The sequence below is a fragment of the Panthera tigris genome, chromosome E2 (assembly GCF_018350195.1).
Source record: "Panthera tigris isolate Pti1 chromosome E2, P.tigris_Pti1_mat1.1, whole genome shotgun sequence".
NCBI lineage: Eukaryota > Metazoa > Chordata > Mammalia > Carnivora > Felidae > Panthera > Panthera tigris.
In genome coordinates, this window is record NC_056674.1 from 61499135 (window position 1) to 61513502 (window position 14368).

The 14368-nt window shown below is 44.7% G+C and overlaps 1 long non-coding RNA gene across 2 annotated transcripts; it reads left to right on the top strand.

The window, feature by feature from the left end:
• The first annotated feature begins 1652 nt into the window (after nt 1-1652).
• Nucleotides 1653-10336, top strand: LOC122234095. Of its 2 annotated transcripts, XR_006211823.1 has the most exons (5): nt 1653-1728; nt 5064-5229; nt 6346-6428; nt 7801-7954; nt 10165-10336. It is a non-coding gene; the product is annotated as an uncharacterized LOC122234095 (long non-coding RNA). The 2 variants fall into 2 exon arrangements; XR_006211822.1 differs by lacking the exon at nt 6346-6428.
• Nucleotides 10337-14368: the final 4032 nt, after the last annotated feature.

Sequence of the window (14368 nt, forward strand, 5' to 3'; positions counted from 1 at the left end):
CAGTACGCCCGATACATCTGTCTTTGTGTAAAAATCCTCTTTCTTTTTGACAGGAGAAACCTAAAGCTGACCTCATTACGGGGAAGTGATACAGTCCATTGAACATATGTCCTGAGAAACTTGAGATATGTTACAAAGTCCTCAGGCAGTTTTGCAGTTGAATTGCCAAGCCCTAACAACCATCTCTACATTTTTCCCACAAAGTGTTTCACGAAGTAGATGAATATGCTTTAGAAATCCCTAACCACTTCAGTTTATCTACCCAAATAGAGGAGGTGGAGGATGGGGGGTGCTTCATAGCCCATGACTGGTGATGAAGGACTGTCCATGGGGTTGGGGTTAGGGTTAGCGGTTCGGGGTTAGGGTTAGGATTAGATGGTTAGATTTAAAGGGTTAGGATTAGGGTGAAGGTTAGGTTTAGGGTTTAGGGGCTAGGGTTGGGGTGATGGTTAGGGTAGGGCTTAGGTGTTAGTATCAGCATTAGCTTCAGGGTTAGGGTCACAGTCAGGGTAGTGCCAGGGTCAGGGGATAGGGGTTAGGATTTAGGTTTTATTGTTTGGAGTTTAGGTTTTAGGTTTTGGGGTAGTGGTTAGGTTTTCGTGGTTACGTGTTAGTAGTTAGGTTTTAGGGTTACGGTCAGGGTCAGTGTTTGGTTTAGGGTTAGTGTTTAGGATTTATGGTTTAGGGATTAGGGTTAGAGTTTAGTGTCAGGTCCAGGGTTTAAGTTCATGGTTACAGTTAAGATTTGGATTAGGATTTGGGGTTTAGGGTTCAGTGTTACGGTGTAGGGTTCAGGGTTAGTATTATTGTTGCGGTTGGGGTTAGGGTAGGTTAGTGCCATGGTTTGGGTTAGGGACAGGATTTAGGGCTAGGATTAAGGTTAGGGTTTGCGATTGGGTTAGGGTTAGGGTTAGTAGTTAGGATTAGGTCCTAGGATATTGCAGGGGTTGTACCCACATCATTACAGTTGTCTCCCCGAAGGGCTGAGTAGAGGTTCCAAGGTCAGTTGCCTGTCAGGATTAGTCTTTTGATTCCAATCCAGACAACTCTATGGGAGAGTGGTCTGGTAGGCCTCAGTAATATTCTCGGGCAGCTGTAGCCAGGTTTTGGAAATGACACGGTGATGTTCCAGGTTCTAAGCCGAGTGATCCTGCACCACTTCTGGACCCCAGGGCGTGGTGTTGTCAGACTTTGTTATTGGATCCTGCTGGAGGGTTGAATTGAGTGCCCATGCGAGTGTGCGGGTCAAGTGTAATGTTTAGGTTAGACATACGGTTAGGTGTAGGTTGAAGTTTACGATTAGGGTTATGATTAGGGTTAGGGTTAGGTCCTAACCCAGCAAGCTCTAGGCACTGAACGCACAGCAGAGCAATTGTCTCCCCGAAGGGCTGAGTGTAGGACACAAGGGAGGGTGCCTGTCAGGATTAGTCTTTGGGTTCTGAAGGCCAGGCAAATGTATGGGCCACCCATCGGGTAGGCCTCAGGAATCCTCTTGTGCAGTTGCAGTCGCGCTTTTGAAATGACATGGTTATGTTCCACGTTCCATGCTGAGTATTGTTGCACCGATTTTCGAACCCTTGTGGGTGCTGTTGTCAGATTTTAGAATTGGGTCCCCATGGGGAGGAAGCCTTGGCTAGGGTTACGGTTCAGTCCAACGAAGTCGACAGGGCTAAAGCGACTCCGGTCTCATGATCTCCCTCGAGGGCTGTGTTGAGGGCCCTAGCGAAGGTGGGAGTCAAGTATAGGGTTCAGTTAGAGATAGCGTTAGGTGTAAGTTGAGGGTTATGTTTAGGGTTATGGTTAGGGTTAGGTTTAGGTCCAATGAGGCTCCAGGTACTTAACCCCCAACAGTGCAGTTGTCTCCCCAAAGGGCTGAGTGGAGTGCATAAGGGAGCGTACCAGTCAGTATCAGTTCTTAGGATCCAAGGGCAGAGAGATGTTTGGGCCACCCTTGGAATAGGCCTCAGGAATCCTGTCGCGCAGCTGCAATCACACTTTGCAAAAGGCATGGTGATGTTCCACATTCCCTGCCGAGTGTTGTTGCACCGATTTCCGAACCCATGTGTGTGATGTTGTCAGACTTTGGAATCGGGTCCCCATGGGGATAGACACTTAGCTAGGGTAAGGGTTCAGTATAGGGAAGTCACTAAGGCCTAAGCGACACCAATGTTAATTCCATGGAGGGCTGAAGTGAGGGCACATGTGCGGCTGTGGATCTGGTTTACATTTCATGTGCTAGATAGGGTTAAGTGTAGGGTGAGGGTTATGGTTACGGTTAGTGTTTATTCCCAGGAAGCTTTCCATCCATGTAGTTTCAATCAGCAATATTTTATTCTTTTTGATTGCTAAGTAATAATCCATTGTGTGTGTGTGTGTGTATACATACACATATATATATATGTATATATATATACACATATATATATATGTATACACACATACACATATACATACTATGTATATATGTATGTATATATACCATGTCTTTATCCATTCATCCATTGATGGACATTTGGGCTTTTTCCATACTTTATCTATTGTTGATAGTACTGCTATAAACTTTGGGGTTCACGTGTCCCTTCGAAATAGCATATCTGTATCCCTTGCATAAATACATACTAGTGCACATGCTGGGTTGTAGAACAGTTCTTTCATTTTTTGAGGAACCTATATACTGTTTTCAAGAGTGGCTGCACCAGCAGTGCCAGACAGTGCACCAGTGCACCAGTAGTGCAAGAGTTCCTCTTTATCCATTTCCTCGCCAACATCTGTTCTTGCCTGCGTTGTTAATGTTCGCCATTCTCACAGGGGTGAAGGGGTGTTTATTGTGGTTTTGATTTGTGTTTTCCTGATGATGAGTGATTTTGAGCATTTTGTCATGTGTCGGTCGGCCATCTGGATGTCTTCCTTGGAGGAATGTTTGCTCATGTCTTTGCCCATTTCTTCACTGGATTACTTGTTTTTCGGGTGTTGAGTTTGGTATGTTCTTTATAGATTTTGAATACTAATCCTTTATCTCATATGTTGTTTGCAAATATCTTCTCCCATTCTGTTGGTTGCCTTTTAGTTTTGCTGATCGTTTCCTTCTCTGTGCAGAAGCTTTTTATTTTGATGAGGTCCTAATAGTTCATTTTTGCTTTTGTTTCCCTTGCCTCTGGAGACGTGTTGAGTAAGAAGTTGTGGACGCCAACATTAAGAGGTTTTTGCCTGCTTTCCCCTTGATGATTTTGATAGCTGCCTATCTTACATTTAGGTCTTTCATCCGTTTTGAGTGTCTTTTTGTGTGAGAAAGTGGTCCAGGCTCATTCTTCTGCATATCACTGTCCAGTTTTCCCAGCACACTTGCTGAGGAGACTGTCTTTATTCCATTGGATCTTCTTTCTTTTGGACAAAGATTAGTTGGCCATACATCTGTGGGTCCAATTCTGTGTTCCTATTCTGTTCCATTGATCTGAGTGTCTGTTCTGTGCCAGTACCATACTGTCTTGATGATTACAGCTTTGTAATACAGCTGGAAGTCCAGGATTGTGATACCTCCTACTTAGGATTTCTTTTTCAAGATTGCTTTGGCTATTCAGGGTCTTTTCTGGTTCCATACAACTCGAAGGATTGTTTGTTGTAACTCTGTGGAGAATGCTGGTGTTATTTCACTGGGTATTGCTTTGAATATGTAGATTGCTTTGGGTACTATTGACATTTTAGCAATATTTGTTCTTCCTATCCAGGAGCATGGAATGTTTTTCGTTTTTGTGTGTTTGTCATCTTCAATTTCTTTCATAATCTTTCTATAGATTTCAGTGTATAGATTTTTCACCTCTTTGGTTAGATTTATTCCTAGGTATTTTATGGGTTTTGGTGCAATTGTAAACGGGATTGATTCTGTGATTTCTCTTTCTGTTGCTTTTTTGTTTGTGTACAAGAATGCAATTAATTTCTGTGCATTGATTTTATATCCTGCCACTTTGCTGAATTCATGGATCATTTTAGCAGGTTTTGGTGGAATCCTTTTATCAAGAAAGGATGCTGTATTTTGCCAAATGCTTTCTCTGCGTCTATTGAGTGCATCATGTGGTTCTTGTCCCTTCTTTTATTGATGTGATGAATCACATTGATTATTTTGTGGATATGGATCCAGCCTTGCATTCTGGGTATAAATCCCACTTGGTCGTGGTGAATAAAATTTAAATGTATCGTTGGATCTGGTTGGCTAATATCTTGTGGAAGATTTTTGCGTCCATGTTCATCATGAAAATTGGTCTATACTTCTCCTTTTTAGTGGGATCTTTGTCTAGTTTTGGAATCCAGGTAATGCCGACTCATAGGAAGAGTTTGGATGTTTTCCTTCCATTTCTATTTTTGGGACAGCTTCAAGAGAATAGGTGTTAACTCTTCCTTAAATGTTTGGTAGAATTCCCCTGGAGAGCCATCTGGCCCTGGGCTCTTGATTTTTGGGAGATTTTTGATTACTAATTCAATTCTTTACTGGCTATGGGTCTGTTCAAATTTTTTATTTCTTCCTCTTTCAGTTTTCGTAGTTTGTATATTTCTAGGAATTTGTCCATTTCTTCCAGATTGCCCATTTTATTGGTATATAATTGCTGATAATATTCTCTTATTCTTGTTTGTATTTCTCCTGTGTTGGTTGTGATCTCTCCTCTTTCATTCTTGATTTTATTTATTTGGGTCCTTTCCTTATTCTTTTTGATCCAACTGGCTGGTGGTTTATCAATTTTATTAATTATTTCAAAGAACCAGCTTCTGGTTACATTGATCTCTTCTACTGTGTGTGTGTGTGTGTGTGTGTGTGTGTGGGTTGTTGTTGTTTGTTTTTGTTCTTGTTTTCAGTTTTGAAAGCATTGATTTTTGCTGTAATCTATCATTTCTTGTCTTCTGCTGGATTTGGTTTTTATTTGATGATCCTTCTGACTGAAGGTGGATGTGTTTTTTCTCCCCCAGATCAAGACTCAGATTTGGGACAGGGAGATAGTGGAGCAGGGCAGGGAGGTCGCTTGCTTGAAATACAGGTGTGGTCATTTGACTTGCGTTTTTATGGGTGTTTCCAGGGATGACGCCTGCACTGTTTGTTGTCTAGTAGACGACGTGGTGTTGCAACTCTTATAGAAGTCCATTATTTTTCTGTATCCAAGACTGGAAGGGATGGAAGCAAAGAGGCTGCCTGAGGGATACACGAGGCAGAAGCCAATCATGGCAAGAACCCTCCAAGGAGAGGTAAGGAGCACGTTGTAATGTGCCGCAGTCTAATTTCTGCTGTGCAGCCTGTTCCTGTGTGTGATCATTGTGTGGTCTGGAAAGAATCACACGCACTAAGGACGGCAGGTGGTCTGAAGGGGTGACAGAAGGGTGTTCTCCTCTGGTGCCGCAGACAGTGAGGCACTTGTCCCTGTGACTGGTGGAGCTCATGCCCCTCCTCTGACGGTGACCCTCCCACCTCCTCTAGCATCCCCCTGTCTGAAGAACCTGGAAACCTTCTTCCCACCCGGACACAATGTGAAGACTTTAGTTTATTTGAGGAGAAGTTCATTTATTCACTAGTTTTAACAGTCTTTCTTTTTGTTTGTTTTGGGAACTGTAGCCATACATCCCTCAATTCAAGTTCCATAAAGCTTAGCTTAGTCCTCTGATGGTATCAGTGCAACTCTGCAGCTTCACTGCTAACTTCTGACAGTTTTCCTTTTCTCAATAGTGTCAAATTAGTCTTTCCTTATATACTAACTGCTCTCATGTGGAAGGCAGCTTGTAGATAAGCTGGGAGATTGAACAATTTGCCTGAAGAAATGCACCCTTCTTGAGGACTCATTGAGGATATACACCAAACCAGTATTCTCAATGTTATTCTTTTTTGTTAAGTTTATTTATTTTGAGAGACGCCAAGCAGGCGCCACACTGTCAGTGAGGAACCCAACGTTGGGCTTGAATTCACAAGCTGTGAGATCGTGACCTGAGCCAAAATTAAGAGTCGGATGCTGAATCCAAGCATCCTCAGATTAATTCTTGATCTGTAATGGAATCGTGATTTCCCATGATGTATACTGAGAAAACTGTTTTACTGGTGAATTCTAAATTGCTAGTTGTGCCTGACCTGTCCACAGTTATGTGATTAATTATGAAACAACATGAACTAGAGCACCATGAGGTCTTTATCAAGGTGAGGGGATGGTTCTCCCCCTTATCCTTGGGGGTCACCTGAGGCATTTGGGATACCCTCTGCCTCTGGTCAGGGACCTGACTGTAGGGAAAAGTTTAAGATATTTGAGGAATGAGTTGAGGGATTGTTTTCATTCCACACAGTCCTCTAAAAGCAGAATAAACCTCTGTCCCTTCTAGGGTCTTTAGTAGATCGAGAAACTGCTGAAACCTCTGTGGGTTACAGAGGCTCTGACTGTACCAAGAATGCAGACAAGGACAAGGTAAATGCTGGGTCCATTCTCAGTTGTAACCCTTTTGGGAAACCCTCATCTTTATGTACAGCACGCTCTCCTGGCCTTGTCTCATTTTGCGTGTTGTGTGATATGTCTGTTTGTTCTTTCTTTTCCAAATGCACACTCATAACCCAGGAGCCCACAGGCTTCTCAATGTTTAGTCTGTCAGCTTTCTGTAGTAAGTTTAGAAGCCAAAAGCGCTTAGAGACTGAGTACCTTAAGGTTTTTCCGTGAGTTTCAGGAAATAATGAGAGGAGGATGACTGCACACTCCAAACAGAGGTCTCCCGGCCTGGGTGATCCCTTCCAGACCTCACCTCTGTGGGAACAGTGTGGCTGCTGTGTCTTCCTTTCTTGATTCTGGCTAGATGAACCTGTTAGAAACGACATCACGACTCCAACTTTTTATTATGTGCCCTGTGCCATTTAGAGTGGTCATAGAGAAAGCCAATGTCATCACTCATCACCTTTCCGTCTTTGTTGGTAAATGACTTGTCTGGAATCCTCCAGCTATACCTTAGGTAAAAACAATTTGAACACTGTGTCCTTCAATTGTGTTTCTACGAGCAGTTTCTGGTTGTGTCCCCAGTCACTGTTAGAGCTGATATAGTCTCATGACACATACCAGTTTTATACCAAAACACATGCATGAAATCTGTTATGTGAATTTCTCCCTCTTTTTTTCCATTGCACATAATTACTGTGTCCTGTAGTATGCTTAAAGTCAGAATTCCCTATGAATTAAGATGAACACATCTGAGCTTTGTAGACATTCAGCACAAGTAACTTGTTCTTCACAGAAGACTCTCATTCCCCTGCAAGATACCAGGCATCCTCCACTCCCCAGAGGTCTCAGAGGCCTTTGACAACACTTCAAGAGGGAAGACTCCTTTCTCAGGGAGAGGAGCAGAGGATGCACAGTGAGGGTCCAGCTGCAGAACTTTTTGCCAGGAGTGGCTGTGATTCCATGAGCAAAATATGATCCATTTATTCCCACTCATTCTTTTGTGTTCTTAATATACCAAAAGCAGAGCATCTGGAGTCACCATAGAGGAGGGATCTAGGGTGAACCTGGACATGGATGGCTGCCTGTCTAGAGAATGCTACTTCATTAGTCTGTAATTACTTCTGTTAACCCTCTAGGACAGGACCCTTGCCATTTTACTTCCGCAGACATGGGCAGTGATGTGTGGTGGCATCCAGTGGCAGGGACAGAGTTTTCAGGTACTGATGCTACTCTCTTGGATCCTGGTGGTAGAGAAGGTGGCAGGTGCTGACACATTCTTCTCTGGGTTACAGCTGCTTTTGGTATTTGTTCTCTTGTCTGGCATATGGATGTAGCTGTCACTTCTGTTCTGCAGGGCAGTCTGGATCCTGGGGACCTCCTCCGTTAACTGGACGATTCTGCATGCCCTACCCTGGAGACGCCCCGCCCCCATGGACTATTAGGCACGTCCACCTCCTGAACCTTAGTGGCCCTGAGGCCACCCGGAACCCCTCCACCTGCAACACTTGGTAAGATGATCTGAGCACTAGGAGTTGACTTGTAAAACACACTCACCTTATTTTGTTGCTGTTAGGTCTTGGGCCAAGGTGCAGAGGCGGTACCACACACCATTGTGATGCAAGGGGAATGTGTCTGCTGCCATTACCATATTCCTCAAGTTGCTCAGGATCTCATCTTTGTCCTTTCCCCCACCATGGGTTGGTACAGGCATCTCTTGTGGAAAAGGAATGGGGCCGTATGCAGAAAAGCAGACATAGCGCTTCAGCAGAAATGCCCTGTACACAGTCCACTTGCTGGGATCTGTGAGGCATGAGGCACAATGTAACATATGTCCATCTAGTTGTGCCCCCAGCCATCCATAGTTGTTCGATGAGTGGTGAATACATCTGAATCAGGGCTATTAGGAGTCTTCATCAAGTTATAAGGGATGGTTCTTCAAGTTCTTCTTGGGTATCACCGGAGGCATGTGGGACACCCTGTGCATGTAACTTGGGATCTCACTGGAGCAAAGAGTTTAAGTTGTCAGAAGTATGAGGGGAGGGTTTTTTGATTTGTTTTTGACCTCCAAACAGTCTACTCAAGTCAGAATAAACCTCCATCCCTTCTAGAGCTTTTTGCAGGTCCAGAAGTAGGTGTCACAACCAAGAGTGACATTGACACTGGCTCTGCCAAAACTGCCAAGAAGCACAAAGTAAATGCTGTGGCCATTTTCAGTTCTAATTCTTTACAGACCGCCACATCTTTCTGTACAGGACACTCTCCTGCCATTGTCTCTGGTTTGTGTGTCGTATGGTATGTCTGCTGTTTTTGTTTTTTTTTCCCAAATGCAAAACCTTTACCGCCGAGTCTACGGGCTTCCCTGTTTCCCAGCTACCATCTGTTTGTGGTAACTTGAGCAGCTAAGTGTGCCTAAAGGTGGGGACCATAGGGCTTTTCTAATGTGTTCCTGGAATAAATCAAGGAGGATGACACCACACTCCACTTGGAAGTCTCCTACCTTGCCTCATTCTTCGTGGATCTCCTCAATGTGGAAACATTGCTCTTGCTGCTTCTTCCTCTCCTGTTTCCTTCTATTGAGGGTTTTAACGTGCTCAGAAAAATCTGTGGGTATCCTTAAAATTTGAAAATGCGAACTGCCTTCACTCCAACTTATATTTTTGTATGTGTCCTTTAGAATGGTCTTAGACAAAGTAAATTTCATACCCATCAGCATTTTGGTAAACATGCTGTCCAGAATCCCTTCAGGTGTGCCCTGGGCACAAACACTCTGAACTATAAGAGGTGGCATGTTTGTGATAGAAAACATGCACCGAAACTTAAGTTGTGAATAGAAAAAAATCCAAAATTACCTGTGTGGCTGGTCCCCACGGTGTCCTTCACTTGTGTTCACATGAGCACGTTCTCTCGTGTCCTGTGTCACAGGTGCAGCTAAAACATGGAAACTTACACCAGACATCAAAGTGCACTTGTGTTAATTTTGTCTTTTAGAATTTCAGCTCATTTTTCCAGAGGACACAATTACCCTGCAAAGTGTACTGCACTTAAGCTGAGAAGTACCTCCGAAGTAAAATAAATTAGCTGAACCCAACTAACATGTATAGGCTACCTGTTTCTCTAAGAACATGCTTTCCCAGGTCCTCTACAGACCCTCAGGATCCCCATCTCCCCATATGTCTCTGTGCCCATGGATAGCACTTCCAGAGAGGAGGAGACCCCATTGTCGGGACAGTAGTTTGGACACAGGCAGGGGATTAGAGGTAGAACTTTGAGCCACGAGGGCTATGATTCCATGTGTGGACACTGGCTTTGTCATTCCTTCTCATTCTGTAGTTCTTCACAGACACAATAAACAGCCTCTGTGGTGGAGGGGATGAAGGGTGGAGTGTGATCCTGGACATAGTTGCCTTCCTATCTGGAATATGCTACTTTGTTAATTTAGTATTCAGCCTATAAACTTCTAGGAAAAGGGCCCTTGCTGTTTCTACGTTTCCAGACACGTGGGGACACTAGTTTATCCCAATCACATCCATTCCTCACCTCAAAGCTATAAGTGGAACCCAAATTATGGGTAGAGATTTTGGTGCTGATGCTGCCCTCTTGGAACCTGGTGGTGGGGAAGCTAGTAGGATATGAGCACTGCTTCTTTGGGTTTCTGCTTTTTGCTGGTGTTGGTGCTCTGTTCTGTCCTATGAACATACCTCTCATTTCTTTTCCCCAGGCTATTTTGTATGCAAGAGTCCTGGTCCTTTCCCAGGATTGCCTTGCAGGCTGTACCTCATGGACCACCCTTCACCACCAGTCATGGGCTATAGGCCACATCCCCCTCCTCCACCTACTCTATTTGTTAAGATGACCTGACCTGGATGAGCGGCTGGTAAAGTATATTCATCTTCTTCATGATTGACTTTGTGGCAATGATGTAGAGACGGTTGTGAGTCTTGGGAATCCAACTACAAACTGCCTGAGGACACTGTAGCATGTCTCGAGTTTCTCGGGACATACATACAATGGGCGGTGTCATGTCCCTGTAATACAGTGAGCTATACGTTTCTCTTGCCAAATGAAAGAGGAGTTTTTACACAAAAGCAGATGTATCAGCGGTACTGGTGCGTATGTTGGAGACACAATGTGTTGGGTTCTGTAATGAATGAGGCGCACCCCCTAACTTTTAGAGTATCAGGTGTCCTGTGTGAAAGAGGGACATGCATTAAACGATGCAGACCTTGTGGTCACCATGATGGAAACACCAGTGAAGGATCCAGTGCAAAACCAGGGGAGACTTGAATCATACAGGAATAGAAGGGAAGTTGAGCACAATAAGCAGAGTTTGAGGAGGTGCAGAGGGGAGGGTGTTGGGGGTCAGTGAGATGCAGCTGGAGGTCATTCCTGGCCACAGCCTGAGCAGGGAGTGTGAGGTCCACACGGAGCTGCTATGTGGGACCGCTCTCAGTGCACAATGCAGCGTTCATCTCCAAAATGTCAGTGTGTTGCCAAAGTGCACGCAGGTAATCACCTAAAAAGATTCTTGTCTCCCTGGATTTTCCTGAAGGTTCTGGATATTTGTGGGGGGAAAAGAGCCCTGGAGATATGGGGAATTTAACTTGGTCTTATGAAAATGCTGTATGCCCAAGTTCATATCCCTCAGACTAAAAGTGGAGACAGGGTCTAGATCAGCTGAGTCATCCTACAATTCAGGGCTGGCCAGATGCCACCACTGCTGGACCCCTGTCATCACCCTGACTACAGCTTTGCATCTCCTCAAACTTCTCTCACAATATTATGACGCTTTGCCTGTGTTCCTGCTGTCTCAGCCCTAATACCAGTTCTCAGTGGGACCTACACAGAGCCTCAGCTGTGTTATCTGTGAAAACAGGGGTAATATGTGTTTCTAAGAACAAGAGAAAAAGAAGACATTCAGTGCATAAAGCATCTGCAAAATCTCTGGGAAGTGTCCCCTCACGCTTCTCACAGTTTCAATTAAGATATCTCCACACAATGATCCTCCAAAAAAGATAGTCACGGGAGTTCATTAAACTAAGACTGTTAACAACTCAGCCCAGGGTGGGAATCACTGTTTTAAAAAATAAGACAATGTCCTTCATTTTTCTATTAGAATTCAGGCCCTGCCACACAATGAAAAGATAATTATGAGAATGTGTACATTCAGAGACCTAGATCTGAAGACAATCATTTTCTATTACACATAATCTCACAGATGCAGCCACACACTAAAGTGTTCATCTGAGGCCACAGCCACAGATAAACTACAGAAGACAGAATGCATGTAGGAAAACATAAGATCAGAGGGAAATAAACCAAAATCTCTTTGCCTTATAGGACAACTCTTTTGAAATTTGAACAGGACTGTGCACGGTGACAGACTATGGTGATTATATATACATTTTAAGAAGGTGTCAGATCTACCTGAGTGCTTTCCCTGCCCATCCTGTCCCCTCCACTTTGTCCTTCCTACTGTCCCCTAATCCACCTTTCCTCGTCTTGTCTCTGTGTCAATGTCTGCTTCTAGGACCATCTACTCTCACTCCCCATCGAGTGCATACAGTGGGGTTCCTGTACACACAGGTGACACTTGCAGAAATGGTGGTAATGAAGGATAGAAGCAAGATCACCCTTTGTGCAGGGGAGGCCAAGGTAGTTTTCCGGGGTGATGGGAACTTTCTATATCTAGATTGATGGGGTGCTTATGCTCATTTATTTTGTAAATATCCCCTGACTCCATGGTGCCTTGGGGTCAGATATACAGGTATCTGTCCTTAGGAAATGGCTGAGTTCTGATGGTGGAGAAGGATGAGGGACCAGCAGTGACTGTGGAGAGGACTGAGGGTCAGACCCACGTCCAGGATGCCAGGTCTCCACAGATAGCACCACGTGTAGGAGGACTCTGAGGAGCAGAGATTTCTTGATCAGACCCATGAACTACATAATCCTCCTGTAGTTTCCTCACTAAGCGATGGCCAGAGCACATGGCTGGAGTGGAGCAGTGGGCCTGGGGGATTGAGTCCGGGAAAGGGACAGGCATAAGGTAGCGACAGGGAGTTTGAGAGACAAAGGGAAGAGAGGAGAAGGGACCTTTCTCTGCTGACTTCACCTACATTTCTGTGTGTCCAAAAGGAGATTCTTGTCTCCCAGGGAGGGGAAGAGGTCTGGAAAAAAGAGTGACATTCTCGGCTCAATTGCCCAGGATATCTGCCTTGCTCTTGAGTACCTAACACAGGAAGCACATGCTTTCTGTCATGATTTGAACTGCAGCTCGTACTATTTAGTGAAAATCAATCCAATTATGAGTCCCTCAGCATTAAAGTACTACAACAAAATTAAGTGAACAGACTGAAAGATACAACACAGGATAAAGTCCAAAGGTAGACCGACTGCAATACTTATGGGAACACAGTCTATCAGAAAAGGAGGTAGGTACCCCAGTACAGGCATTCAGACACCTGGGCAATATCTGAAAACGTTAAAAAAAAAAGTAGTCCTTACTTCAAAAGCAACATTAGCGCTAGACACAACAGGATCATGGTTTAAGGTTTAAAGAGAAACCATATGACTTCATGGTGCTCTACCCATGAGACCAAGTCTCATCAAATTATACCCTTTAACTTGGCCTATTTGTTATATGTAAATTATACCTCATTAAAGAGAGTTTCAAAACACAGAATACTAGAAGCAAATGTGGGAACGTTCCTTTCTAATCCTGAAGTCCATGGCTGATATGAGTCTGCCCATGTCTCAAAACTCCAAAATAATAAGACATTTAAAAAATTAATAAGAGCAGAGTAAGCAGACCCTAAGCTCACCCTGCCCCATTTTTTCAACTACATAACTTCCACATCCAAGTCCATGAACCAGAGAATGATCCAAAGACTGGAAGAACAAACTCCACACCTAAGTAGAGAGAAGCTGCATCAGAAAGGTTAGGAAGGTCAGAAAGGTGGAGGCTGGCTGCCTGCAGAATGGACAGAGAAAGTGAGCCCTCACACCAGGGAGCTGACACAGGGAAGACTAATCTCCATTACATTAGGCATTAAAACCCAGAGGGGCTGAATTCCCTTGAGTTTAGATCATGGAGCTTTGGAGGTCATCTGACCCAGCACTGGGTGATCCAGGAGGATAAGTGATAGCCAGGTCCCTGCCTGTGTACAGAGGCAACGTAAACATGGCATTTACACAATGCCGAGGCCACAGGAGACAGATGTATTCATGCTGATTCCTGAGTGTGTTGGAGGACTTCTCCAACAATGAGGGAGCTCACAGGCATCATTCTTCTCCCCCAGCCTCCCAGAAAAGTATAGAAGCACCCACCAGAGGCTGAGGCTGCACAGACTCCTGCTACCTAACCTGTTAGCAGTGCGCCAGTCCCAAGGGTTCACTGGGGGACTCACCACACCAAGCCTGCTGGTCTCAGGGCAATCATTCTTAAAACCACAAGGGTATCCTGTCCGACAAGCTGCATGCATAGCTGCCACAGCATGCTGTGCACATCTGCACCTCACCCAGCCACATGTCCCCAGGCACCGACACACTCTGTGCATATCCTCAAGCCCCTAGCTTCCACAGCCCCCAGCCACCAAAGGACATCGGGAAACCTGGCATAGGACTAGTCGCCCTGTGCAATTTTGCTAACACTCCTGCCCTGCTCCCAAGTTACCTAGCGGGCTTAACTCCCCACAGCTGGCCTGCCTGGGTCCCACTAACACCACTGAGAGCTATCACAGCCCACAACAGGCACGAAATCAGTGCAGACACCTGCACTGAAAGGAAAAGTAACCCAGACACGACAGCAGGCTGTGGGCAATACCCATATGATATCCTCCTGAAGGTCCAGGTCCTATAAATGGAGACGTGCACTACTGAGGACTCCAGGACCTCTTCTTCATAACGTCATTAATTTCAAGATCAGA